At 43.1% G+C, this 20,912-nt stretch overlaps 1 pseudogene; it reads left to right on the forward strand.

The window, feature by feature from the left end:
• The first annotated feature begins 20,040 nt into the window (after window positions 1–20,040).
• On the forward strand, window positions 20,041–20,158 carry LOC126204530 (5S ribosomal RNA; annotated as a pseudogene).
• The last annotated feature ends 754 nt before the right edge of the window (window positions 20,159–20,912 follow it).

The raw sequence follows: 20,912 nt of genomic DNA on the forward strand, positions 1-20,912 counted from the left end.
CTCCCCTGATTTTTATTTTTGCTTTTTTTTCTAATGAATATCACCACAGCACACATATATCCTCAACTGTAAAATAATAAAAATACTTAATTTTGAGCGAGCGAGGTGGCGCAGTGGTTAGACACTGGACTCGCATTCAGGAGGACGACGGTTCAATCCCGCGTCCGGCCATCCTGATTTAGGTTTTCCGTGATTTCCCTAAATCGCTCCAGGCAAATGCCTGGATGGTTCCTTTCAAAGGGCACGGCCGACTTCCTTCCCCGTCCTTCCCTAATCCGATGAGACCGATGACCTCGCGTTCTGGTCTCCTGCCCCAAAACAACCAACCAACTTAATTTTGTGTTGTTCTCCTTAACGCCTTATTATACCTTTCTATAATTCTTTTTGCAACCGCAAATTTACCTGTTCTTTCCATGCATACAGAATATTGAGCATTATTTCAGTTTACAGTGATGTGACAAAAGTCATGGCATAGCGATATGCACATGTACAGATGGCGGTAGTATCGCGTAAACAAGGTATTGGCGAAGCAGTCGTTTGCATTCGGGCGATTCACATGATAAGGTCTCCGCCGTGATCATGGCCGCACGGCGGGAAATAGATTTTGATCGCGGAATGTCCGCCCCGATAGCTGAGTCGTCAGCGTGACGGATTGCTGTCCTATGGTCCCGGGTTCGATTCCCGACTGGGTCGGGGATTTTCTCCGCTCAGGGACTGGGTTTTGTGCTGTCTTCATCATCATTTCATCCTCATACGGCGCGCAGGTCGCCCAATGTGGCGTCGAATGTAATAAGACCTGCACCAAGGCGGCCGGACCTGCCCCGCAAGGGGCCTCCCGGCCAATAACGCCAAACGCTCATTTCCATTTCCATCGCGGAATGGTAGTTGGAGCTAGACGCATGGGACATAGTTAGGAAACAGTTAGGAAAATATTCCGAGATACACAGTGTCAAGAGTGCGCCGAGAACAACAAATTCCGGCCGTTATCTCTCACCACGGACAACACAGTGGACGAAAGCTTTCACTTGACGACCAAGAGCAGTGGTGTTTGTGTAGAGTTGTCAGTGGTAACAGATAAGCAGTACTGCGTGTATTAACAGCAGAATAAATGTAGAACGAACGACGAACGTACCCGTTAAGATAGTGTGGGGAAAATTGGCGTTTATGGGCTATGGCACTAGACGATCGACGCGAGTGCCATTGCTAACAGCACAACAATGCCTGCAGCGCCTCTCCTGGCCTCTGGAAGACAGTGGCCTGGTCAGACTAGTCGCAATTTCAGTTGGCAAGAGCTGATGGTAGGATTCAAGAGTGTTGCAGACCCCACTAAGCCGAGTACCAAAGTTGTCAACGAGGCACTGTGCAAATGTGTGGTTGCTCCATAATGGTGTGGGCAGTGTTTACATGTGATGAACTGTGTCGTTTGATCCAACCAAATCGATCATTGACTGGTAAAGGTTATGTTCGGCTACTTGGAGACCATTTGCAGCGATTCATGGACTTTATTTTCATGGATGAGAATATGCTATGTCACAAGGCCGCAGTTGTTCACGACTAGTTTGAAGAACATTTTCTACAACTCGAGAGTATGATTTGGCCATCCATACCGCTCGACATGAATCTCATCGAACATTTATTGGATATAATGGAGAGGTCAGTTTGTGCACAAAATGCTGCACTAGCAAAACTTTTACATTTATGGACGGCGATAGAGGCACCATGGCACAATACTTCAGCATTGGACTTGGAACGCTTTGTTGAGTCCATGTACATCGAACTGTTGCACTATTCTGGCAAAAGGATGACTGACACGATATTAGGAGGTATCCCACTTTGTCACCTGAGTGTATCTGCAGTGTAAGTAATTCAAAAATTGAAAATAAAGAAAAAAAGCTTCCGCATAGGGACCCGTCCTCACGACCCTCAGATTAACGTCCTTCACTTTTTTTGCTGCGCTGACCGCTGCCAGGAGATTACGCTAACACAAAAGGGGTTATGCCTCGACCGAACCGGACCGAAATGCTATTTTTTCTAAACGCTGGGCCATGTGGAGCTCCCAATTCTGTTACTTCCATTCCTGGCCAATCCCTGCTTATATTAAATTTAAACGAAATCTGAGATGACAAGCAGTTGCTTCTCTCTTCTAAGATTATACAAGAAGCCTGTTATTGGCAGTAAATTTGAGAAGCAAATGCAATGAGCAGCCTTTTCTACTCTAAGGTCTTATACTATTAGATTTGTCACTAAATAAAATTGCAATATTTTATGTTAGACAAAGAAATAACTACTAAAATTTTGTACTTCTCTGTCACACGAGGATCTAAATTATTGACACAGAAAAGTAGGATAAAGGACGGCCAATGAGTGCGTTTCTTGGCGGGGAGAGTTGAACGGTGGGAGAGGCTCGAGAGGGGGTCCTTTGTGAGAGGCAGACGGATGGTGGCCAGACGTGGGAACTTGCCACTGTGTGTGGGCGAGATGTGGGGTGGCAGAGGAAGCCAAAAGGGGGGCAGGATGGAAAAAAAGACGCGGCACCTGGTTCAGAACTTGAGGATGCTGTTGTAGGCGATGCATATGCCGCCGTTTTGGAGACTCCATTCGGAATTTTGGGCTTAATCTGTTCAGCCACGTGGGGTAGCTGCGAGGTCCAGGGCGTTTTGCCACGGTTCGCGCGGCTCCACCCGTCGGAGGTTCGAGTCCTCCCTCGGGCATGGGTGTGAGTATGTGTTGTCCTTACCATAAGTTAGTTTAAGTTAGATTAAGTAGTGTGTAAGCCTAGGGACCGATGACCTCAGCAGTTTGGTCCCATAGGAACTTGCTGGAGACACCGTAAGTGGTGGCAGTTGTGCCCGTACTATTGCCAGAGCCTGAATACCCATAGTTGGAACTGGGAGAGCCAGCTGTCTCCGTAGAACATGCATTTCTGTCATCAATAACTTTTGCTTTATCCATGCAGATTTCATAATACTGAATTTGTATCAATACTGTAAAAAAAAGCCTTATCAAGGTGGTACCGAGGACATGGCGGGGTGGACCCAAGACGAGGGAGCAGCCACCCAGGGGCGCAAAAACTGACAAAAAATACAATTTAACAATTAACTGAGAAATGTACGTGAGTTCTCCTACCCCTTGTGCTACTATCCTCTGCCTGGGAGGAGAAGCCAGTCGCTTGGTCTCAGATTGTAAACACACGCTGTTGCCACAGTGTCATTTCATTCAAGTTGCATCACAAAGAAATGACTGCTACAGATACGTATCACACGAGTTATGTAACAACAGTGTGCTTGGTTCATACAGCTGCCGCCTACACGACTAGCTCATGGCGTGTGGGTAATCATTTTTCTAAATGGGGGCAAACTGCATAAAAGAACTTCTGAGAGCATAAAAGGAGCACAAAAGCTCATATGGACATGGTCGAAAATGCATTCCAACGGAGGTATACCCACAACCAAGAGATAAAAGATTTTTGCAGTGTAGGCATCAGTAATTGCAAGCACACATGAGGACACACCAGGCAAGTGGGAATGTTCTGTCTCTACAAGTGTTTTAGCACCACACTAAAGATGACAATGAGCCATAGTGCCATCACATTGTAGCACGTTACACTTCGTGCCACCAAAGGCACTTCTTCCAGAGGGAGAAGTACGGTCACCCACAGGAAGTGCCGACATGTCTCTTCTGTGAGGCGCTGTGGAAGGATGGATGGTCCCACAAGACAGTCACAAATAATCCCCACCCACACATTGAGACTGAATTGGTGCTAACGATTCACTGTCACCATACCATCGGCATTCTCTGTGGTATCTATCCGAGGTGCATACTTTGCTACTGCACCACAATGTTTGGATGGTACCACACACCTAAGGCAAGGGACCACGACCATCTTGTGAAACGACCCCAGTAGCTTCGAAGATTTGCTGGAAATACATTTTATTCATTGATCTTAATGGTGTAGTACTGGTTCTGAATTGCAAACAGTACCCTTGCTGCGAAGGTACGTACGTAGGTAATAAGGTATACACGTGTTGTAAGTGGTATGGATAGTGGTAGATGTCATGGAGAACGTTCCACATGGTCATCTAGCTTACCCCATTCTGGCAGGCCACTTGTCTGTTATGGATACTGGGGTCACTGTCAAAGATCTTTTCTTTCCACCTTCAAGTATTTTGGAACATATTTCCAACCATATGTTCATATGACCTTTTTAACTCCTTATCCACTCAGGGATTGTTTCCTGTCATTTGTACCGAGCGAGGTGGCGCAGTGGTTAGCTCACTGGACTCGCATTCGGGAGGACGACGGTTCAATCCCGCGTCCGACCATCCTGATTTAGGTTTTCCGTGATTTCCCTAAATCCCTCCAGGTAAAGGCCGGGATGGTTCCTCTGACAGGGCACGGCCGACTTCCTTCCCCGTCCTTCCCTAAACCGATGAGACCGATGACCTCGCTGTCTGGTCTCCTCCCCAAACACAACCCTCCTGTCATTTGTCTCCATTTAGCAAAATCTCCCCGTATATTGTATCCTCTGCCACACATTTCAGAGTGATCCCACAATATAAATGTATATACTGTGTTGTCACTGTATATGACAACATTGGTGACCAGTCTGCAGTGCCGGCCGCGGTGGCCGTGCGGTTCTGGCGCTGCAGTCCGGAACCGCGGGACTGCTACGGTCGCAGGTTCGAATCCTGCCTCGGGCATGGGTGTGTGTGATGTCCTTAGGTTAGTTAGGTTTAAGTAGTTCTAAGTTCTAGGGGACTTATGACCTAAGATGTTGAGTCCCATAGTGCTCAGAGCCATTTGAACCATTTTGAACCAGTCTGCAGTACTGGGCATGGGGGATTGGGGAGGGTTTATGTGGTTAACATTCGACTCCATCAGCTGTTATTGCCGAACATACTTTGCTGCGTAGGCAAAGAAATGGAGAAGGTATTTTGCACTATTCCTTCCTATCCTGACTCTAAGACAAAAATTTTTATTCGCTTTCTCCCAAAAAAGTACTCCTTTAAATTATAATATGTTGTTGGTATCGATAATAAACTCTAAGAAGAAAAACAATGAACCATGAAGGACTTATTTGAATGGGACGGAAATCGGTAGTGGTGATGTACATGTACAGACAAATGAATGATTACAGTTTCAGAAAATTGGATGGTTTTTCAAGACAAAGAGATTCAGAAAGTGAGCTGATCTATCTTCCGCCCTTACGCAAGCAGCTACTCGGCATGGAGTTGATTGATAGAGTTGCTGGATGTCTACCTGACGGATATCGTGCAGAATTCTGAACAATTGGCGCGTTAGACCGTGAAAATCCCGAGTTGATTGCAGGGTCCTGCCCATAATGCTCAAAACGTTCTCAATCGGGGAGAGATCCGACGACCTTTGTGGACGATGTAGGGTTTGGAAAGCATGAAGACAAGCAGTACATACTCTCGCTATGTGCGGTCGGGCATTATCTTTCTGAAATGTATGTCGTGGATGGCTCGTCATGAAGGGCAACAAAATGGGCTGTGGAATATCGTCGACGTACTGCTGTGATGCAAGGGTGCCACTGGCGACAATCAGAGGGGTCCTGCCATATAAAGGAATACTACCCCAGCCAACACTCCTGGTTGTCAGATCGTATTTCGAGCCGCAGTCAGATTGGTATCTCACTGCTGTCGGGGGCGTCTCCAGATAAGTATTTGCTGGTCATCGGTGTTCAATTTGAAGTTGGACTCATCACTGGATTCTACTCCATTCAATGAGATTCCAGGCCTAAGACGAGTCTCGACAGCTGTGGGATACCGACTTGACTGTCGCCTACCATATAGCCCAACAGCCAAGAATGATGGTCTGCATTGCCATCTCATTTCGTAGCAGGTCCCCTTTGGTTGAGCCGACCGCTGTGGAGGAACGTTTGTAGGCGATTCAGTCCGGAACCGCGCTGCTGCCACAGTCGTAGGTTCGAATCCTGCCTCGGGCATTGATGTGTGTGATGTCCTTAGGTTAGTTAGGTTTAAGTAATTCTAAGTCTATGGGACTGATGATCTCAGATGTTAGGTTCCATAGTGCTTAGCGCCATTTGAACCATTTGGTTGTCATCCACAGCACGCTTGCAGCACAGCGGTACTTCGACAATATTCTACATCCCGCTTTGTTGCCTATCATGGCAAGCCATCCAGGGATTACCTTTCAGCAAGATAATGGCACCTGCACACGGCGAGAGTTTCTGCCGCTTGCCTTCGTGCGTGCCAAATCCTACTTCGGCCAGCAAGGTCGCCGCATCTCTCCCGAACTAAGAAGGTTTGGAGCATTACAAGCAAGGCCCGTCTCGGGATTCTGATGATCTAGTGCGCCAACTGTACAGAATCTGGCACAATATCTGTCAGGAGGACATCCGACAACCTGCCAATCGATGCCAAGCCGAATAACTGCTTGAATGAGGGCCAGAGGAGAACCAACGCATTATTGACTTCCTCAATTCCTCGAATAAATCATCCAATTTTTCTGAATTTGTAATCATTTGTTTGTCTTTACATGTGCATCACATCTACCATTTCCGTCCCATTCACATAATTCCTTCGTGAAGCGCCTTTTTTTTTTGTCTTAGTGTGTACAACAGGTATAATACAACCCATATGTACGAGATTTGGTTATAAAATAACAGAGCAATAACGCACTAACAATGTTTTAGAATTACAAGTCAACAAACGACTCATATGTTACCTGTGCTGTGGATATGGTGCCACACTACAGAAGTGAATTTCTCGACAATTTTATCTCCATGTCTATGCCGGTAATAACTATCTGAAGTTTAGGCAGAAGTGCACTAAAGATACAGCAATTGCATTAGAAAATTATATGTTTAGGATAGATTAGTGTGGAGAGCTGCATCAAACCAGTCTTCGGACTGAAGACCCAACAACAATACGTTTGTACCATAAGATGTAACATGGATTGTTTATTGTGAAGCGAAAAATAGAGCCCCGGTGCTACTGGATTTCAACCATTGAAGATGGATATGAGACTCTGGGACACTATCCAAACATCAATCGGCACTAGAAATAACAGTAACGGCTTAATTAATAATTAAGTTTGCAGAAAATCGGTGTTACTTAGAGGAACTGTAAGCGTCATTGGATCTAAATTAATGTACATGTGGATCATATTTTGAATATTTACATCTCTTGTTTTATGTTCTTGTACTTCGAGGGCGAGTTTGGATGTGTGGCCCCAAGAAAAACCCTTTTTTTGTTGATGGTTCAGGATACTAAACCACTAAGAACAAAAGATGAGAAACTAGGTGTGGAAATGTTCTGTATTAATGTCCTAAATTTGGCGCACTCCACTCACACAGTAAAAAGAGACGCCATGTTTCTATCCTCGTACAAAGGAAAAATCTTTGGTAATAACAAGAACTCAGACTGACTCCTCCATGTAGCATTAAGAGAGAAAGGCCAATCACCTGTTTATGGAGACCAAAAATTAATATGGACACTTTTCATTCGTTCTTTGAACCGTGCATCAGTACTACTAATGCAGGCATTATTCGAAAATGGCATACCCAGTCGTTGTACATCCTACTCACAACTGATAAAATCTGAGAATACTAGTCAACAGAAAACACATGAATTTAATTATACTTTCTCGTTCGGACAGAAAATGGTTCAAATGGCTCTGAGCACTATGGGACTTAACATCTGAGATCATCAGTCCCCTAGAACAGAACAACTTCAACCTAACTAACCTAAGGACATCACATACATGATGCCTGAAGCAGGATTAGATTCTGCGACCGTAGCGGTCGCGCGGTTCCAGACTGAAGCGCCTAGAACCGATCGGCCACACCAGCCGGCAGTTCGGACAGAAAATTCTCCCTTCTTTTACATTCCATTTGATATCTTATTCATCCTTTGACAATTTACATTGCATGGATTACCTGATTACATGTTGTTGTTGTTGTGGTCTTCAGTCCTGAGACTGGTTTGATGCAGCTCTCCATGCTACTCTATCCTGTGCAAGCTTCTTCATCTCCCAGTACCTACTGCAACCTACATCCTTCTGAATCTGCTTAGTGTATTGATCTCTTGGTCTCCCTCTACGATTTTTACCCTCCACGCTGCCCTCCAATGCTAAATTTGTGATCCCTTGATGCCTCAAAACATGTCCTACCAACCGATCCCTTCTTCTAGTCAAGTTGTGCCACAAACTTCTCTTCTCCCCAATCCTATTCAATACCTCCTCATTAGTTACGTGATCTACCCACCTTATCTTCAGCATTCTTCTGTAGTACCACATTTCGAAAGCTTCTATTCTCTTCTTCTCCCAACTGGTTATCGTCCATGTTTCACTTCCATACATGGCTACACTCCATACAAATACTTTCAGAAACGACTTCCTGACACTTAAATCTATACTCGATGTTAACAAATTTCTCTTCTTCAGAAACGATTTCCTTGCCATTGCCAGTCTACATTTTATATCCTCTCTACTTCGACCATCATCAGTTATTTTACTCCCTAAACAGCAAAACTCCTTTACTACTTTAAGTGTCTCATTTCCTAATCTAATCCCTTCAGCATCACCCGATTTAATTTGACTACATTCCATTATTCTCGATTTGCTTTCGTAGATGTTCATCTTATACCCTCCTTTCAAGACACTGTCCATTCCGTTCAACTGCTCTTCCAAGTCCTTTGCTGTCTCTGACAGAATTACAATGTCATCACAAACCTTAAAGTTTTTATTTCTTCTCCATGAATTTTAATTCCTACTCCAAATTTTTCTTTTGTTTCCTTTACTGCTTGCTCAATATACAGATTGAATAACATCGAGGAGAGGCTACAACCCTGTCTCACTCCTTTCCCAACCACTGCTTCCCTTTCATGCCCCTCGACTCTTATAACTGCCACCTGGTTTCTGTACAAATTGTAAATAGCCTTTCGCTCCCTGCATTTTACCCCTGCCACCTTCAGAATTTGAAAGAGAGTATTCCAGTTAACGTTGTCAAAAGCTTTCTCTAGGTCTACAAATGCTAGAAACGTAGGTTTGCCTTTTCTTAATCTTTCTTCTAAGATATGTCGTAAGGTTAGTATTGCCTCACGTGTTCCAACATTTCTACGGAATCCAAACTGATCTTCCCCGAGGTCCACTTCTACCAGTTTTTCCATTCGTCTGTAAAGAATTCGCGTTAATATTTTGCAGCTGTGACTTATTAAACTGATAGTTCGGTAATTTTCACATCTGTCAACACCTGCTTTCTTTGGGATTGGAATTATTATATTCTTCTTGAAGTCTGTGGGTATTTCGCCTGTCTCATACATCTTGTTCACCAGATGATAGAGTTTTGTCATGACTGGCTCTCCCAAGGCCATCAGTAGTTCTAATGGAATGTTGTCTACTCCCGGGGCCTTGTTTCGACTCAGGTCTTTCAGTGCTCTGTCAAACTCTTCACGCAGTATCTTATCTCCCATTTCATCTTCATCTACATCCTCTTCCATTTCCATAATACTGTCCTCAAGTACATCGCCCTTGTATAAACCCTCTATATACTCCTTCCACCTTTCTGCCTTCCCTTCTTTGCTTAGAACTGGGTTGCCATCTGAGCTCTTGATATTCATACAAGTGGTTCTCTTAACTCCAAAGGTCTCTTTAATTTTCCTGTAGGCAGTATCTATCTTATCCCTAGTGAGACAAGCCTCTACATCCTTATATTTGTCCTCTAGCCATCCCTGCTTAGCCATTTTGCACTTTCTGTCGATCTCATTTTTGAGACGTTTGTATTCCCTTTTGCCTGCTTCATTTACTGCATTTTTATATTTTCTCCTTTCATCAATTAAATTCAATATTTCTTCTGTTACCCAAGGATTTCTATTAGCCCTCGTCTTTTTACCTACTTGATCGTCTGCTGCCTTCACTACTTCATCCCTCAGAGCTACCCATTCTTCTTCTACTGTATTTCTTTCCCCCATTTCTGTCAATTGTTCCCTTATGCTCTCCCTGAAACTCTCTACAACCTCTGGTTCTTTCAGTTTATCCAGGTCCCATCTCCTTAAATTCCCACCTTTTTGCAGTTTCTTCAGTTTCAATCTGCAGTTCATAACCAATAGATTGTGGTCAGAATCCACATCTGCCCCTGGAAATGTCCTACAATTTAAAACCTGGTTCCTAAATTTCTGTCTTACCATTATATAATCTATCTGATACCTATTAGTATCTCCAGGATTCTTCCAGGTATACAACCTTCTTTTATGATTCTTGAACCAAGTGTTAGCTATGATTAAGTTATGCTCTGTGCAAAATTCTACAAGGCGGCTTCCTCTTTCATTTCTTCCCCCCAATCCATATTCACCTACTATGTTTCCTTCTCTCCCTTTTCCTACTGACGAATTCCAGTCACCCATGACTATTAAATTTTCGTCTCCCTTCACTACCTGAATAATTTCTTTTATCTCGTCATACATTTCATCAATTTCTTCATCATCTGCAGAGCTAGTTGGCATATAAACTTGTACTACTGTAGTAGGCATGGGCTTTGTGTCTATCTTGGCCATAATAATGCGTTCACTATGCTGTTTGTAGTAGCTAACCCGCACTCCTATTTTTTTATTCATTATTAAACCTACTCCTGCATTACCCTTATTTGATTTTGTATTTATAACCCTGTAATCACCTGACCAAAAGTCTTGTTCCTCCTGCCACCGAACTTCACTAATTCCCACTATATCTAACTTTAACGTATCCATTTCCCTTTTTAAATTTTCTAACCTACCTGCCCGATTAAGGGATCTGACATTCCACGCTCCGATCCGTAGAATGCCAGTTTTCTTTCTCCTGATAACGACGTCCTCTTGAGTAGTCCCCGCCCGGAGATCCGAATGGGGGACTATTTTACCTCCGGAATATTTTACCCAAGAGGACGCCATCATCATTTAATCATACAGTAAAGCTGCATGTCCTAGGGAAAATTACGGCTGTAGTTTCCCCTTGCTTTTAGCCGTTCGCAGTACCAGCACAGCAAGGCCGTTTTGGTTAATGTTACAAGGCCAGATCAGTCAATCATCCAGACTGTTGCCCCTGCAACTACTGAAAAGGCTGCTGCCCCTCTTCAGGAACCACATGTTTGTCTGGCCTCTCAACAGATACCCCTCCGTTGTGGTTGCACCTACGGTACGGCCATCTGTATCGCTGAGGCACGCAAGCCTCCCCACCAACGGCAAGGTCCATGGTTCATGGGGGAAGTGATTACATGTACAAGTTAAAAATACGAAACTACAGCATTAAAGACAATAGGCCCTCCAAAAATTTCAGCCTGTAATGAGTTTACACTGCATAAGTATTAAAATAAATAATTACTTGTTTCACGTATTTCATGAGTTTCTCAAAATTAAGATACAAGTGGACACCCAATCTTTCTATACACACTTAATTTCCATTTTTACGCGAGAGAGTATAATTCATTAATTTTAGACATCAGACCAGATGAATAATTCTCAGTTGAACTTACTTAAGCAACACAAGCAAGGCAATTTTGTCTAACAAGTACGCTGTCCACACAAAGCGACTGCTTTTTCATTCGATTAATACGTCTTGCCTATCCACCTACACTCCCAGCAATAAAAGCGGTTGTCAGTTATCGTACTGTTTAAGAGTACTGCTAAGTGACACAAATTACTTCATGTGTTTAATGTACTGTGCCATAGTTGTTACATAGGAACAATGGTAAAAAAGACTCTTCATGGTTTTTACTTCTGTTTTTTCTTGGAATTTGAATGTCTTCGTTAATTGTAGTATTATAGTTTAAATAATGGATGATCGCATAAAGGACTACTGATCAAAATGAGTAAAATAGACAGGTGGCTTTGCGGCCAAGTGACGTGGTAAAAAAAAGTATGTAAGCGCAGTAGACATGGATGGGGGACACCTTAGCGAACATATGGGCTGCACATGGGGAAAACCATTGAGTTAAGTGACAAAGGGCAGGTTATTATTACGCAGGCTTGTGAACGAATATCTCGGAGACGGCGAAGCTGGTCGAATTTTCATATGGTACTTTCGTGAGCATTTACAGAAAGAGGTAGGACAGTGAAACTACCACTAGGCACTAAATGGTTGGACGACCACGACTCTTCACAGAAAGTGAGGTTCGGAGGCTTGTCTGCAATGAAAAGTAGGATAGATGATGATCCGTGACATCTCTGCTGAAAGAGCACAATGCCAATGCACGCTCAAGTGTTTCAGAGCACACCGTTCATCGTACATTGTTGAACACAGAGCCCCTACGTGTTCGGATGTTGACTCAACGACATCGTCAAGTACGACTGCAGTGAGCACGGATCAATAGGGATTCGACCGCCTGTCAATGGCGACGTGCAGGCTTTTCGGGTGAACCACATTTTTGCAACTGCAGGTCGATGGTCGTCTCCACAAACGCCGTCATCGACGTTAATGGCTCGAAATGTGCACCGCGCCATGGGCTCAGGCTGGTGGGAGCAGTATTAAGGTACGAGAGACATTATCTTGCGCTTACATGGAACCTGTGATAGTAATTGGAGATACACTGACATCTGCGAATCACTTGCATCTCCTCATATCTGATGTCTTCCCCGATGGCGATGTCACCTTTCAGCCGTATAACTGTCCGTGTCTCGGAGCCAGAACCGTGCTACAGTGGTTTGAAGAGCTTCATAGTGAACTCACGTTGACGTCTGTGCTACCAAATTCGCCTAATGTAAATCCTATGGAACCTGCCAGAGTCGTAATCGGTCGCCATCACCGATTACGCGAATCAGCGACTCGTTATTTACGCAAATTACACGAGCAGTGCATAGACATCTAATTCCACATACCCCACAAACCTACCAACAAACGTCGGATGCCTGCTTTGCAGAATCAGTGATGTATTTTGTTCCAAAGACGGAAGAAAGAGCCATTAAGCAGGTGATCATAATGTTTTGGTTCAACGGTGTAAAACAGCAAAGAGAAATAGTTCATTCGGACGACCAAGCAAAGGAAGGAAAGACCGATGTCGTAACAGACTACGCAGGTACTTATGTGATAAAATAAAAAGCTGCTGAGCAAGAATTTTGACACATAAATTACAGCCTTTCAAATTTTCTAGTAACACCGTTATCGTGTTCTAATAATCTGTGTACCAATTAATAACGGTATGCAGAATGAATCCTCTTCTCATACAGAGCTACATTCTTGGTTTACTCTAGGGCTGCTACTGCTAGCTACTTGGATGTCCAGCAGCTTTGCAGTTACTAATCACGTGACAATGGATTCAATTGTTTGCTTCCGCACCACGATTGGCGCCCTTGATGCAGTAATTCGGTGCCACTGGACTGACAAAACAACTTGTCATCCCAAGTTCTGCGTGGTGCTGCCACCTTCCGCCGCGGACGAGAACCAACAGCGTTCGACGACGGCAGCGCCATCCAGTTTTTATGGGACCCCGCGTTCCTGCGGCTATTCTCGGATTCAGCCCAGTGATACCACAGACAAATTTGTTGCTCGACAGAGAAAGCGCCAAGAAAATGCTCACGTTTCACAACATATAGGACTTGTGCTTGTGTGTTGGAAGAGGTTCGTGGCTGAGAACATTTCTACATTTTCTGTAGAAACACAATTGCCCGTCAAGTGTTTCAGTTTAAAATACTTGTTACCAATAGATTGTTCAAGTCTGATTTTAGTAAGCTTGTTGCGGAACAGTCGAAAGGAAACGACTAACAAATATGAGTGGGTTACAGTACGAAAAGTAGTCAGCATATGTTAGATAACATTTTCACCTCATGCTTTCAGTGCTCCGCACGCGTAGTTAAAAATTGGTCAGGTGCGAGTGGGACTCATCTGTCGGCTGAAGAGCGGCATACTAAGCTGCTGCCAGCCCGCCCCCTTCGGAAAAAAAAGAAAAAAAAACGTGGGACTCGCTCGCTGCGGCTTTCGTGCAAACCTATTTATATGCATATCGAGAGCTCATCTATTCCGGAAATCGAGAATCTGGACCATTTTTGCTTGTTAACGACACATATTGGCAACATGTGGGTCGCAGGGGTTCCAAGATGTTTGAAAATGTTTTCATTTCAATGACGTAAATGCGACATGAAGTCACGGAATTAGAATTATATATTAATACCTTCAGCTGCTGAGGGTGAAAATGTGTGCCCCGACCGGGACTCGAACCCGGGATCTCCTGCTTGCATGGCAGACGCTCTATCCATTTTTTTTTTTTTGTTCGTTGTTGATCGTTGTGTTTGGACGTTGCGGACGTCACATGACAACCGTTCAAGTTCGTTGTGGCCGGCCGGAGTGGCCGAGCGGTTAAAGGCGCTGCAGTCCGGAACCGCGCGACTGCTACGGTCGCAGGTTCGAATCCTGCCTCGGGCATGGATGTGTGTGATGTCCTTAGGTTAGTTAGGTTTAAGTAGTTCTAAGTTCTAGGGGACTGATGACTTCAGATGTAAGTCCCATAGTGCTCAGAGTAATTTTTTTTAACCAAGTTCGTTGTTGATCGATTCACTCAGTTTTTTATTACAGAGGCCAATCAGCTCTCTGACGAAACACGCAGAGCTACAGTGCCGGCACTCCATCTGAGCCACCGAGGGCACAGAGGATACTGCAACTGCGGGGACTATCTCGTGCACGCCTCCCGCGAGACCCACATTCTCACTTATATGTCCACACCCTACATTCGTAGTGTCGGGAATCCAACTCACTCATTATTCGCGGAAGACATTCTTTCCAAGTCCTGTAAGAGTTCGGGTAATATGTGTGCATCCGTACGGAAGAGGAAGGTCATGGCCGGTATTGCCAGATTATATACTTATACGGATATGGTTCAAATGGCTCTGAGCACTATGGGACTTAACATCTGAGGTCATCAGTCCCCTAGAACTTGGAACTACTTAAATCTAGGTAACCTAAGGACATCCCACACATCCATGCCCAAGGCAGGACGCGAACCTGCGACCGTAGCGGTCGCGCGGTTCCAGACTGAAGCGCCTAGAACCGCTAGGCCACACCGGCCGGCATATGGATATGGTGTCTGTTCTTTCGGACTAGTGTGCGAATGTTTATTTCACATACAATTTGAGTCGCCATATCTACGTGCCGTAATCGCTCCTGGACATCTGATGATGGATAGGTTCCTGAACACGTCATACGAACAATAAAGTCATTCTTTGTCTGATGTTTGAGTTACCATTGCGACCCAGTCAGCCTGAATGAAGAACTACTAATTGTTCCAATTTCAAGTTTGACGTCGGGTAAATAATGACAAAAGAAATTTTTTTCATGTGATATAAACACAAATTAACAGCTTTCGGATTTTTTCCCTTACTTGTACTGTGAAACCTTGCATCTGCCAAATTTCATGATTCTAGATCAATGGGCAATACCCTACAGGTTTTGAAGAGTGAGTTTGCGAGTACCGAAATACGTGATATAAACGTCTATATCTTTTGGCTGCATTGACTTAGAAGCTTATGTTTACTGCACCGTCCAGGGCCTCTAGACTTTAGCATGTAATATAAATTTCATCTTGATACGTCTAGCCGTTCCTGAGAAATAGGGATCTTAACACACGGACAACTGACAAAAAATTGTGACATATAATTACAACTTTTCAGTCTTCGGATTATTTCCCTTGGTTGTAATACGAAACTTTCCATTTCGCTAACTTTCATGATTCTAGGCCAATCGCAAACAACCTATAGGTTTTGATGAGTGAGTTTGCAAGTAACAAAATATGTGACATGACTGGCCGTATCGTTTCATTGCACTGATTTAGGAGCTTCAGTTATGTACACCGCTAAGGGACTAACGTCCTTAGTATGTGGCATATATTTCAACTTGATACGTCAACCTGTTCCTAGGGAAAAGGGTTTTTAACAGTCGGACAGACAGGCAGAGAGATGGACAACATTGTGATACTTCCGTTTTTATCGATTGAGGTACGGAACCCTTACAGGTTCTTTTTGTTGTCTGTCTGTTTGTTAAGATCGCTTTTTCTCAGGAACGGATCTAGGCGATAAGTTGAAATTTACATCACATACTCTGGTCTACAGGCCCTTGACGGTGTAAATGTAAGCTTCTAAGTCAATGCAAACAAAAGTAATGACCTTTTATGTCACGTCTTTCCATACTCGAAAACTCACTCATTAAAACCTACAACCAAGAAACTCGACAAGAACCAAAGTTTTGCAATACAATTAAAGGAAAAAATACGAAAATTTTTAATTTATAATTATGCCTATATCAAATAAAATAAGTTTTACCATTTCTCGTCCGTCTGTCTGCCTGTCCGTTTGTTAAAACCCCCTTTCCTCAGGAAATGGTAGAGAAACTAGGTTGAAGTTTTCGTCAAATACTGAGGTCTATGACCTTTTAACGGTGTGGATAATTAAGTCTCTAAGTGAATACAATCGAAAGATACGGCCACGTATATCAGATACTCACTCATCAGAACTTAAGGGGTGAAGTAGCTGCTTACTTGTCGGCCCTGATGTTTTAGTGGTAAACGGTAAACGGAGAGGTTGTTGTTGTTGTCTTCAGTCCAGAGACTGGTTTGATGCAGCTCTCCAAGCTACTCTATCCTGTGCAAACTTCTGCATCTCTAAATAACTACTGCAGCCTACATCCTTCTGAATCTGTTTTCTGTATTCATTTCTTGGTCTCCCTCTGCGATTTTTACCCTCCCTCCCACGCTTCCCTCCGGTACTAAATTGGTGATCCCTTGATGCCTCAGAACATGTCCAACCAACCGATCCCTTCTTCTAGTCAAGTTGTGCCACAAACTCCTCTTCTCCCCAATTCTATTCAATACCTCCTCATTAGTTATGTGATCTACCCATCTAATCTTCAGCATTCTTCTGTAACACCACATGTCGAAAGCTTCTATTCTCCTCTCGTCCAAACTATTTATCGTCCGTGTTTCACTTCCATAGATGGCTACACTCCATACAAATACTTTCAGAAACGACTTCCTGACACTTAAATCTATACTCGATGTTAACAAATTTCTCTTCTTCAGAAACGCTTTCCTTGCCATTGCCAGTCTACATTTTATATCCTCTCTACTTCGACCATCATCAGTTATTTTGCTCCCCAAATAGCAAAACACCTTTACTACTTTACCTCATTTCCTAATCTAATTCCCTCAGCATCACCCGACTTGACTATAATCCATTATCCTCGTTTTGCTTTTGTTGATGTTCATCTTATATCCTCCTTTCAAGACACTATCCATTCCGTTCAACTGCTCTTCCAAGTCCTTTGCTGTCTCTGACAGAATTACAATGTCATCGGCGAACCTTAAAGTTTCTATTTCTTCTCCATGGATTTTAATACCTACTCCGAACTTATCTTTTGTTTCCTTTACTGCTTCCTCAATATAAAGATTGAACAGCATCGGGGAGAGGCTACAACCCTGTCTCGCTCCCTTCCCAATCACTGCTTCCCTTTCATGTCCCTCAACTCTTATAACTGCCATCTGGTTTCTGTACAAATTGTAAATAGCCTTTCGCTCCCCGTATTTTACCCCTGCCACCTTCAGAATTTGAAAGAGAGTATTCCAATAGTTCAATAATTGTCACCCTCTAGTAATACATTGTTCAATTAAAGTTGCACCTTTGCTAAAGTTTTAGACATAAACTTCTATATAGAATTCCAGGTAGAATGTGGAGCAGAAGAGTTGCCGATATACACAAAGGAAAATGAGGGATATGAGGAAAATTTAAAATTCCTGAATGCTCTTGCCTAGAAGAACTGCTGGAAGAAAAACAGTTAATAACTAAAACGAAAAAACAAAAGAATTTTTACAGGAAGAAAATTAGATATGCAGTAGGATTCGAGAATAACTTCTCTATATTTGTCACATTACTGGCTGGAGAAAGAAACAGGTCACTAAGATGTGGTTTCAATTTATAAGTTAAAAATGAAATTGGATATTATTGAAACCACACCTAAAAAAATAAGAAAAGTGTTATTTTCTGGGTGTTTAAGGTATATGCAAAAATTAATATAGATTTTGTACGAGAATATTTACCTGTCTTACATGCTAACCTACCAAAAACCATAAGAGACATTTTGTATACAATGATCTAAGTGCATGATTTCGGACAGGGGAAATGGGTGGTAGGATGAGCTTGAAAAGAGGTTGGAACTAGGTAGTTGAAAGCATAGCGACCCCCTTGTTGTACATATATGAAAACCACAGCAGCTGTCACCCTCAGAAAGTTTTCTCTCTCTGACAATGCCTTCAAAGAAGCAGTTAAAAGTCGAAAAGTGGTGAGATTCCTATTTAGAGTTACAGAGCTATTTATTTAGAGTTGTAGGCGAAGGGAGCGCTCTATGTAGAGTTTGAGTCTGTATGCTACTAGTTTCGAGTGGTGCTGTGCATTTTTTTAACACCCGTTTTGTGAAATTGTCAATATTAAGCTGTATTATGCTCTTTAGAAATAAATAAATAATGTATGTGAATTCCATCCCAGTATACTGGTTAAATAAACGGTATTCCGCACTGACTTGTCTCTTGCAAATTGTTTAAACAATATTCCAATGCCTTAAAGTGTTTAATTCAATATGATTGACGATATACTAGGCTACTGTCATGACATTCTCCCAGCCCAATAGTCCAACACAGACTGAGCTATTTTTCGTGCCCTTTTTTTCTGGGAGGGTTGGGACATCTTATGGTGGTGGCATTCCGAATTGTTTAAATAAATAAACAGGGTGAAATTACTTAAGTAAATACTATATCGCTCCTCCTAGTCAGGTAGGTCAACACTGCCTAAGCGAGTTTCCTACGGGACGGGAGGTGTGGAACACAGACGCGAGTTGGAGGCAGACCAAGAACAGGAAGATCTGAACGGTGAAATCAGTGAGAAAGAAGTGGAGGTAGAAGTGAATAGGCATGTGGAAGCTCTTGTTTATATAAATAAGAACACAGATGAGAACATACCGAGGAAAATTCGGCCTCGACAGTACAACAATGCCCAAATGTCTAGAGTAACATCACCAATTGAAGAAGACGGGCCTAATCAGACGAAAGATATTATTATTAGAGATTTTGGGGATGGTAAAGGACATAAAGCAGAGCCTATAAAAGAGAATGGATGAAGTAGAGGAATAAGGTACTTGCGGTTATGAACGAAGTGAAAAGTGAAATAGCGGAGGTCGGTAAGACGAGTGTCGAGGCGAAGAAAAGGGCCGTTGAAGCCAAGAAGGAAGCAGAGTTAGCAAGGGTTGAAGCAGCTGGCGCAAAGAAAAGGGCAAAAGTTGCAAATAACCGTGCAGGAATCGCTAGGCGAATTGGACACGTCAATACGGTAGGAATTGATGCAATAAAAGCCCAGGGGAAGGAAGCACTTGCATGTCTCGTTCTCATTCAAAATTCGTCAGAATTAAAGAGGTACAAACTCTACTCCACCCGGGTACCTCGTAAGAAGAACTCAGATACACTCAGCAGTATGATATATTTGTGATGGAAACTGATTATTTAATTTGCAAAATGTTTGAGTGTGATTCACAAACGTTGAAAATATGTTTTATTGTGATGAAGAACCGTCCTGAGGTGGCGGTGAGTGTTTTAAGCGATGCATTGAATTACTGCAAATCGTTCGACAATTAATTTGATAGGATAATGCAAATTGACTATTTCCCGTCATTTTTGATACTGCAAATGTGTCTCCATAACAGTGGACTATTTTTCCCACTCACATAAACAGAAGCACAGCCCAGCATTTCTCACCAATTTAATTGATTAATTTAATTACTGTTTAAATAAATAAACAATATTTTGCTCGAATTTACCACACATTTCATGTCATGAGATCTTCCCAGTGAAGCAGTTCAGCTCAGGCTGTGTCTTTTTCCCATCAGTTCACAAGTGGGGTAGGGGAGGGAAGAAGTCCTGTCGCCCACAAAACTCATTAAATAAAGAATATGCAAATTTAATTGAACAATATATTATTATGTCAACTGATATGAATTTCGTGTCATGAGATCCTTTCTCTCCAGCACAGACTGAGTCTTTTTCCTTCCAGTTTCCAGATGAGGGCCAACGGCCATGCCGCAGTGGTAACACCGGTTCCCATCAGATCACCGAAGTTAATTGCTGTTGGGCTGCGCTAGCACTCGGATGGGTGACCATCCGGTCTGCCGAGCGCTGTTGGCGAGTGGGGTGCACTCAGCACTTGTAAGGCAAACTGAGGAGCTATTTCATTGAAAAGTAGTGGCTCTGGTCGCGGAAACGGACATATGACCAGAACAGCAGTGTGCTGGCCATGTTGTTGTTGTTGTTGTGGTCTTCAGTCCTGAGACTGGTTTGATGCAGCTCTCCATGCTACTCTATCCTGTGCAAGCTTCTTCATCTCCCAGTACCTACTGCAACCTACAGCCTTCTGAATCTGCTTAGTGTATTGATCTCTTGGTCTCCCTCTACGATTTTTACCCTCCACGCTGCCCTCCAATAGTAAATTTGTGATCCCTTGATGCCTCAAAACATGTCCTACCAACCGATCCCTTCTTCTAGTCAAGTTGTGCCACAAACTTCTCTTCTCCCCAATCCTATTCAATACCTCCTCATTAGTTACGTGATCTACCCACCTTATCTTCAGCATTCTTCTGTAGCACCACATTTCGAAAGCTTCTATTCTCTTCTTGTCCAAACTGGTTATCGTCCATGTTTCACTTCCATACATGGCTACACTCCATACAAATACTTTCAGAAACGACTTCCTGACACTTAAATCTATACTCGACGTTAACAAATTTCTCTTCTTCAGAAACGATTTCCTTGCCATTGACAGTCTACATTTTATATCCTCTCTACTTCGACCATCATCAGTTATTTTACTCCCTAAATAGCAAAACTCCTTTACTACTTTAAGTGTCTTATTTCCTAATTTAATTCCCTCAGCTTCACCCGA

The sequence above is a fragment of the Schistocerca nitens genome, chromosome 9 (assembly GCF_023898315.1).
Source record: "Schistocerca nitens isolate TAMUIC-IGC-003100 chromosome 9, iqSchNite1.1, whole genome shotgun sequence".
Taxonomy (NCBI): Eukaryota; Metazoa; Arthropoda; class Insecta; order Orthoptera; family Acrididae; genus Schistocerca; species Schistocerca nitens.